Here is a 9,995-nt window from a genome sequence, read left to right on the forward strand (position 1 = left end):
GAGACAGGTAGCAGCTTCCGTTGAATCTTTTATAAAATACGGAGGATAATCATTACAATGTGTGCAATGTAGGATATGGGTAACTGTACCGGTCAGGTAACATTCCCCTCGCGTGAATCAACTGAATTGTATCACACGTAATGAGACATACCATTTTAAGAGCTTTATTTGCTTGTGTAGTGGACGATTGTGCGATGTGGATGTAGATGATCAATTTAAATGATTTTTTTTTGTAAAAATCTGAACTCCAGCCTACGAAAATAAAAAAAAGGGTCTTCTGTTGCGGCCAATGACCTTTGTGTCACTCATTACTGGCTTAAGGATTTGTCTAAACCAACTACTGACTGCTACATATTAGCACCAGATAAACAACTTAGGTAATACAGTATAAGGTTCTCAATGTATCGATTGCTAAGTACGAAGAAGGGAAGTTATTTGATATTTTTAATTGTTATGCATGTTACGTATTACCATTTCCTTTATGTACGTTTTTTGTTATTATTTTAATTTATTCATCTTCATTTCCATTTTGGCTATAGCAATATCTGTGTATCTGAGCAGAAATTATAACACGCGAAATCAAACAATGAAATATTATTTATTTAAATATATTCAGTGTGTTATACTTTTAAAATGTATACGATGGGTCGTAGTGTTATGCAAAAAAGTGCATAATCGCATAAATAATTGAGGAAGTAATTTGACAGGTCACTTTGGTACAGGAACTGGTTCATAGCAACAAGTTGTGTGCGCAGACGACGGGGAGCGCGGGCACCGAGCGCCTGGGAGCCCATTAACTGTGTACAGTGAGCACCATGTGAATTGCACGTTGCACGTCTCAAGTGCCTATTGAGAGCAAAGAACATTTGGAGAACATTAATAGTAGCCCAATAAATGCACCGTAGCTCTAATTTTGTTTGTTATATGGGACAAGGATATATTCGTTAATAATATTAGTCTTTTTAAGTCTTTTAATAGAATCGAGTACCAAGGGAAAAAAATAAATAATTTGACTTGACTCTCATAAAACAATATTTCATAAATAAAAAATGCTACAATAATTTAGTATTTACACCAATTTGTCTCTAGTATGTGAAAAAGTGAATTACATAAATTGAAACGCGGCCAAGTCACAAGTAGGCGACTAGTAAAACGCATAAATGAATATTGGTCGGTGCGCGCGGTGGTGCGGTGGTGCGGCGACGTACTTCCAACCCTCCATCCATGCGCGCGGTGATCTATTGTTTGCCGACGATTGCCGAGGGAAATGAAACGAGAAAAAACCTCGTTCCCAAACGCATCGTGAGAATTCGTCAAATGTGCCCTCAATACATTGAGTGATGCACTAGCCGGAATCACCACGGATCAAGTTACGTTTTAAATTGATTCTTCTGCTGATCTTACTACTAACATACATTTTTATAAATTAAGTAAGGAAAAAGATAAACAAGATATTTGAGTTCACGAACACATGGAATTGTGTTTTGCTGTAAAAGACATCAACGAAAATTGTTTCAAATTAAAATGTTTTTTTGCAAGTCGATCTCACTTATCGATTAGTCTTTTTAATTTTTTTGAGCATTGAGATCAATGGACGTTTATTTTTATGTCATAATCCTATATTTTCCCACAGTATCCCGATGTTTCCAAGCGTCACAGTTTAGGTGTTACGGTGTCTTTTGTTCTAAGATAAACCAAATGACTTTGTTTACCATTTACCATTATCTGTTTAACAAATTGGTTTCCGTCGTAAAAGACAAAAAACTGAACAGTTATTTTTTAATACCGCAGATTAAGCTGTTGTTGTTTTTGTTTTGGCGCACATCTGTTTGTTTTTTGTGTGTTGTGTGAGAGTATTGCCCCGGATTCTTGTGACTCGAGTTCCGTAACAAGTGTTTTTCATGTCCTGTCTCTGAGTCACGTGTAAACTCTTTGACGCATGAATGTGGGAAATCTAAAACTAATAATTGCAATGTGAAATTATTAATGGATTAATTTATTTATTAATGTATTTTTTTATATCGGCTTATTTTTAGAATTGGGTAATTTGTGATAATTCTTTCTTTTGGTGTTTCAGCAGCCCGAAATGCGTTGCCATTTGTCACTAGAAATTTTATCGAGATAATGATTGGTGATCCTCTGAAGCTTGGTGACGCTGAGCTTGACTGTCCCTGAAAGACCATCTTCTACGGAGTGTCTCCAAAACAGATTATACTTTAACGTGTAGATTATTATAATACCAGGAGAGTGACATATATTTGCTAATTTATGCCACATTGATTCTCAGACTTTAGTTACAATTTGTAGTATATATTTGTGATGCATGAACAGGTTGATCATATTTCAATTAGGTAAATGGTGGTAAATGATACAGTTGTAGTCGGCGCGAGCGCGACTCCGTGTAACAGTAGCGAGGTGACGGGTGCGTGGCGGCGCGGCGGCGGCGCGGTGGTGTTGCGCCACGCGAGCACGCGACGCCGCGCCGCCGCCGCCTGACTCATGCCCAAGGATTCCTGTTCTCCACAACTACCAGTGTATTATCACCGTAACATTATGCCCAAACGATCTGCCAACGCATTGTCTTTGAACTTACTGTTTGGCGATAAATGTCAGTGTTGATTTACAGTTGTTAAATCTTGTCGATTGGCGTATTGTGTACCGTTCGTAGAATATCATATTTATGTTGTTTATGTTTTAGTAAAACGATAGATTTATCTCACTAAAATAAGCGCCTGCGATTGACTGGTGTTTTCCTACATAAATCTGAGAAACGTCTTGGTGAATGACGATTTTATTTGCTGTTCGGAGGTGAGCGGTTAAAATAAGTTTATTCTATGATATCCCCTTATTCTTGCTTAGCATCATTTGAATGTTTTTTATTGTGTTATGACAGTAATCAATGAAGTCAGATACCACAAGATAATAACTGAGGCGATTTCTTGAAATTAATGTAACGAAGTGTCTACATAAACTTTCGTAGAGCGACAGTGTCGTAGCTGTTTGTGACATTCTATCACATCACAAATAAATAATCTACGTCCAGTGTCATAACTATTCTATACAGCTTGCTAGATGTCTCAGATCTAATTACAAAACGCTATAAATTCTGAGGGTTAATCACAATACTATCTTAAGTCGAGAGTAAGTGTAGCATTATTTCCTATCCTACAATGTATATTAATAGGATCAAGTATTCAGGATTATTGAATGGTTAATGTTCTCTGGTAGGCTACTACGCACTTCTACGAAATATTTGTTGATCATAATTGGCGCAGTGTCAATCGTTTCTACTTTCATCGTTAACCAGGCACTGCCCACACAGTACAGTTGCAAATGTCGATTGTCTGAGTCCATAGAGCACACCGAACATTCGTCACATTATTTTCCAGAGCTGGTATCATTTGTCACAATTAAAACTTTGTCGCTCTAACAATATATTATTGAGATGGATCTTGACTGCGTTCGTTAAAAATAATATATTTAGATGACAAGTGTTGGAAAGTGTAGGGCGGTCTTTGATACGATAACATGCGGCCCCGCAGGTACAGGTACTGAGGTACACACTGTACGTCTTCTGCGCCGCGCCGCTCGCGCCTTGCTGATTTTATTGCAATCTTGATTAATATTTATGATTCAATTCTTTGTACGACTCGTGAATTACATATGACAGGACCGACTGTATACCTCGTGCTGAACCGTAATTTGATAAATCGGTTTAGGCAAACTCTTAAGTATTAGCAATTCGCAACGCATTTCCACATTTGATGTAGGTGTTCAAGAATCGTAAAATCAACATGAATCATGATTAACAGTAACAGTAAATAACGCGTAAATACATGTTTAACTTTCTCGTTCTATATAACACGATTCTTGTTAAAAATTGTCGTTGATTGTTCGAGAGTTGGTAAGTTATCTGTGTATCATGTGTTTGTCACATAATGTTGTGAAGGCTTAAAGAAATTCTCCAGCACATTGATACGAAAGTAACAATTGTCGTCCAGCCCGTTGCAGCAGCCCACCCACTTTGCGTCATCTGATAGAACAACTTTCTCGGTTTTTTTGTTCAATTTCAAAGGGTAATCCAATCTGACAAGCACGAATGATTTGCGACAATTGTCAATCATATACCTACTTACAAATAATCTGAGATGCGAATAATTACCTAAATACTTATGCAAATTCTCGCACGTGGTGCTTTTAGAAAGTCGGATGAAAATAGTGGGTTGTTCGTTGTGATTGACAGATGATAGGTGAGTGTGGAGTGTGTGGACATGTGGGGCGGAATCTGCGGCGGACGGTAGCGGCTCGTCCGCGCGTCCGCGTCGCGCCTCATAAACAAACGCTCCTGTTTGACAGATACAATCAACGTCCGCGCGCCACCGATTGTCAGCGCTCCATTCTATTGTGACAGCCACGAACTATGCCAAAGAGAAAAGTCATTACAATTAACCGGTTACATTTTTAGTTCACTTATTAAGTGTAACGGAAGAATCAAGGTGTAGTCATAGAGACAATACGTGCACTGCATTTGGATTCAATATTTGAAACATGGATCCTGACAGTGTCAAGTAGTGAAATAGAATTCACAAAAATTGTGGAAATTATTACACTAATTAAAACTATAAACGTAACAATAAAGTTACAGAAAGCTTCTAAGTACATATGTGCACACCTACGATATTGTATTTTTATGGTTGTCTCTATAAATCAGTGTGAGGTACCTTACATATTGAATTTAGTCTTACAAAAAAGCTATTGGCGCGGTCGCTTTTCCACCGCGTAGGTTATTCTCGCACGGGTGAAGCTCTACATGGGTGAAACTTTAAGCTGAAAAACTTCGCGACTGTTAGTACTCAAGCTAATGACGGAAGTGAAGTGATGGTAAATTATGAGAGTTTGTAACTTGGTACATCTTACGATAATTCAGCTTTTCGGCATAATTATTATTGGACAATTATTATTATCTAATGCATACATCAGAGCATTCTTATACATTTTAGCAAAATTATTTGTAAGGTTTGCTAGAATTTTAGAAAAATAGTAATTAAAAGAACCTGAAGTAGCTAAACACGGGCTTTCTCTTTATTCCGGCATTGAACATTTTCCACGATTATACGCAGGACAGCATGCCTTTTTAATTTAATTTAAATCTGTCTGGTCAAAACCAGCGCAGTCGCACTAAGAAGGCCAAGTCCGAAAATACAATACATTAATAGACTGATAAACACAATGATACAATTAATAGTGTCGTGAATTAAGGCTCCGTTAGGCTGTTATTTATGAATTGATCGACTACCGTCCGCGAGTGACGAAAGCAGACCACGTCGTGATCAACGGTGCTCCCAAATCAATGCTAAACACAGTTGTCTCAACCTTATCTTTACGACTGGATTGTATGGGTACCCACTTACAACGGAATTTTAATTCATCATGAATTCTTTGTCTCTTATCTCGCCTATTAGAGTTGTATCAAAATATTTTTATTTTGTTTTGGATAAAGACTTTTATTCCACATATTTTAGTTATTTATGAAAAATTTACAATATTGTCGCTATTTATGTTATGTTTCAACCACATTTGAACCTTTACCGCACGAAGTTGCGAGCGAAAATTTGGCGAATCAAGTCTGTAGTGCAAATTAGTTTGTTTCCTACATATGTATATTTATTTTACTCGGTGTGAGTAAGTGCTAATTTACTCAAGTAACGTAATATTCAACACAATCTTTTTAACTTCTTATTTACAGACTCAGCAACATTTCAAAGAAATTAGCCATATGTAAATACTGGCTACTCTTTCAGCAGCAATACCTGAAGATTGAGAAATACATTGCACTTCCGTTAAAATAACAATTTTTGCCTCCAAGAACCTTGTAGATCACATGTAAGATGTCGTCGGTTGAGGTATAGTTGTCAACACTGCAAGTAGCAACAAGACATTAAAGCTAAGCGCACTGTAGGGTTGTGCACGGATGCAAAATATTACAAAGTAAAGATCCTGTCTAACAAGGTAGCTGCACTTGTTATAGTATTAGGTATTAACACAATTGAGAATCCCTTTGAGGCGATATGCACAAAGTATGTATGGATATAGAGGTATATGTAGCTTGAGCCCTAGACCATATTATTGCTGATCATGTGATATCCGGACAGGGTTCTTATCTTTATTGCCTTTCTATCTTTGTTCATGTTTGCCTTCTATCTATATGTCAATTTAAAATCGGAATATATGCACATGAGATGGAATCAATTGTATGGCAATTGTTTATTTAGTTCGTTATCGGAATTTCCGTGCAAGTCTACGATCATTAGTTGACTTTTATATCTTACAATGCAATATGCCTGTCTAGCGTAACCATTAACCAGGATTTGTTTTGTTGCTATTACTTTATTAAATGGTGTTTAGCCGCTTATTTAATAATATTGTTGAATAGTTTATTATTTCCGTAACAACATTCTTGTGAAAAATGCAATTGAATAATATAATTAATTACTTCTTTAAACAGTTTCTCATAAGGTATTAAGTAAGTGCCCCCATTCAATACAATACATGGTCTTGTAAAATGCGTGTCCACATTCTAGTTTGCCACGCACGTACCACTGCCCTTCCGAATATTTTCTCGTAGGTGATAGAAAAAATGGAAGTAGTAACGTTGTGCCGGGGGTTGTTCGCGCACGGTCAACAATTTACATTCCTCACGACTCGGGGTCGGCATGCCGGGTCGGGTCGATTCCTACATGTAAAAGATTATAAAAAATCGTGACAAAAGAAATCATTAGGAATTTACAGAAACTTGCATTCCACGAAATCAGTTTTCAACTGACCGATGACCGCCGGATTTTTTGTGGAAAGAGGTTCACATTTTCAATTGGAAACAAGCTGTTCCGTTGTAATCAGATGAGGGCACGAGTTAAACAAATAGCTGAGAGTAAAGGCGGCGGCGGGCGGCAGGGAGGAGGGTGCGGGATGCGGCGCGGGCGGAGCAGCGGTGCGCAGCGCGCCGCCAGGATCAGGAGGTCACGCAGCGTGCAACGGCTGCCAGATTACTTACTAGTTTAGTACTACGTCGTGTACCCTCCAGCTGACTACCGAACCCACTACACTACTGAATTGATAGACTTTATTACATATAGACGAGACACATTAATTACTTAAAAACGTTTTATTTAAATGAGAACGTTATTGTGCAAGAACTATTAATCGATCGGAAATTTTATTAAGAAGATTTTTGAGAAACATAGTCACAATTGTGTTAATCCTAATTGTGGATATTATAGATTTAAACTGCTACATGTGACATCATAAAATATATCTTCTAAGAATAAATTACCTCACAGCACCGGCGCTTTATTAAAGCTTTAATAGAGTTGTTATGTTTCCTATAAATTAACGATTTATGTTTATGGCTTTGTGTCAATTAATGACTTCTTCGCCGATTAATCGTCTTTCAGCTATTTAAATGAGATCGATTAATCGGCTTAACCGATACGATTGAATAATATGTGCATTTATGAGTGAATTACAATATTAATGAATAAGGTGACGTATGGTAAGAGCGCTTAATGGTTCAAGAGATATGTTAATTAAGAGGTAGTGGGTGAGTACTGAAATCCTTGTCGTGTGTGAGCACTGTCGCCATATTTTGGTCGGCGTCGCCGGTAGTACCGGTCAGAAAGCGGTTACATCAGACCATTGTCTCAGTTTATTGACTTTGCTTAGATAAGTGAGCTATTAGCTTACGATCGGCTCTCGACAAATTTGGCAATACATTGTAGTTCCTGCGCGTCGTGCGCTATTAATGGCGAGATGTCGCAGCCGCAGCCCGCGGCATCCACTTTTGGCTCATTATATTTACTGTTTGTTGGCATATCAATTTCAATACTTTGATTTTATTCACTCAGATTTCATATTTGTACGTAAATAAGTATCTTATCTTTTAAACGATGTTTTGTTCACGTTTGCTATGAACATTAACGTACCTGTACTATATTTTGGTCTAAGTACATTTTTTTTCATAACAAATAGCTATAGGTATGCTTTATGTTCTGTCAACACAAATATTGATTACCTGTAGATGAAAGCTAGCAAAAGTGGAAAGCTTCATAACTAATGCTTTTCTATCGTAAAAAAATGTATTTTGATAAAAAATGGCACAATTCCTACCATAGGCGAACGCGTTATTACATGTTTGTTTGTTGGAATTAAGCTGCCTATGGACTTGCTAATTATTATTTTCCCTCAGTTTCTTTAAACTTTCCGTTAGCTTCATGAGGCTCTTGGTTTTAAGTTTAAACACCCTTTGTCACTTGTGGGTTTTCGAACCTATCTGACCTCATAGGATTATTAAATTATCTAATTGTGGGTAAAATTATGTCTCTCGTTTAGTAGCCGAGCACATGGATTTTAGCAATAACATAACGATTTACATTAAAGGGTTACAAGTGTCATGGTAACAACTTAGTATGAAGCTTTTGTCATTCGTTTTTCGTATGTGTGTTGCCGCGCGGCTGTTGTTAACTAAGCCACGAAATGAACCCAAAAATATTTTCATGTGAAATGTTCCCAAAAATATTTTTATTTGTAATGAGACCACATAGCTCGGAAGATCAAAAAAGAGGCAAGTCTCTTTTTAACCCTACATGCCTAACCCCTTAATCTATCGCTTGGCTCGCTTTGGCGGGGGCACCAGAGAACCCCCAAAATTAAATACACCAAAAAAAACATTACTTGTAACTATTTTTCTTACACCTATTGAGATTTTGCACGAAGGCAATAATCCAGTTTGAAACATTCCCTGGTCCCTAAACTAGGCAAGCCTGTATCGTAGGGTCCATATTTATAGTATTTTGGTAAAACTAAACAAATACAATGACTTATAAACGATGTGACAATGATACAAAGCGGTAGTAACAAAAACCGTATAAAGGAGGAAATTCAAGGTACCCACGTTTTGCCACCAGAGGCCGCTACTTGTGTGGTTGATTCACTCATTGCGTCACTTTTCTATGATTTAACAAAACGCTTAATAAAGTTGCAATAAATCTTATAAACGTTTGTAGTATACGTTCCAATATCCTGAAATATATTATAGGGACTATTTTAGTAGAGTATACGCTAATACAGTCTAGTACAGGGTTGTCAAAACATATGTCAAATATTGGCCTAAATGGGGCAGGCAACAGTTTACGTATACGGGCGCATTGAATGTATAGATGTTATCAATGTAATATTGATTTAGAAATGACTGAAAATAGCTTTTTACATTTATACAAAAATTAAATAACAATAACCTAATTTTGTGGGTTTAGTATTATAAAAACTAGGCCGATTATTAAAAAATACCAACTTAAGGCGACCATGATTTTTAATACAACGCGAATATTTTTTTTGTATTTTTATTTAACGCTATCAATATCACAGATTAACAAAAAGATATATCAAAAAATATGCTCCAGGTGAGGCTCGAACTCACAACCCCGGCATTGCTCACGAACACTGTCTTATAAGTACCGTGCGCTAACCAATTGCGCCACTGGAGCGATGGACGCTACGTCGAAATTACACATCAGTTATCACACGCCCCCCCCCCGCGCCTCTCGACCCTTGCTCCTCTATACATTCATAATACAAGGAAGTACCTACAACACGCGATGACTTAGTGTTGCGTCATAATTTATTTAAATTACAGTTTTTTATGTTTCTCATAGTTATAACCACAATACATGTAGACATATACTAAAACAAATTCGTTAATTTAATTAGATGATGTATTATTAAGATGTACAACGTCGAGCACAAATATGGTAACAATATTCCTTTTAATAAAACTAGTAAACCACTAATACTTATTACACTTACCAACATACCCATTATTAAATATATTTTTTCAAGCTTACGACAGTTATTTTATTAAATTACCCACAGAAATGGCTTCGGAAATATCGCAGTATAATTATATTCGCGTTCGTGACTGTAGGTTTGTTACATTTTTTGTT

The 9,995-nt window shown here is 36.9% G+C and overlaps 1 non-coding gene across 1 annotated transcript; it reads right to left on the reverse strand.

Annotated features, from left to right (window-relative positions):
• Positions 1–9,447: 9,447 nt before the first annotated feature.
• On the reverse strand, positions 9,448–9,539 carry TRNAI-UAU (transfer RNA isoleucine (anticodon UAU)). The gene is given in 2 exon segments: positions 9,448–9,483; positions 9,502–9,539. It is a non-coding gene; the product is annotated as a tRNA-Ile (tRNA).
• Positions 9,540–9,995: the final 456 nt, after the last annotated feature.

The sequence above is a fragment of the Anticarsia gemmatalis genome, chromosome 3 (assembly GCF_050436995.1).
Source record: "Anticarsia gemmatalis isolate Benzon Research Colony breed Stoneville strain chromosome 3, ilAntGemm2 primary, whole genome shotgun sequence".
Lineage (NCBI taxonomy): Eukaryota > Metazoa > Arthropoda > Insecta > Lepidoptera > Erebidae > Anticarsia > Anticarsia gemmatalis.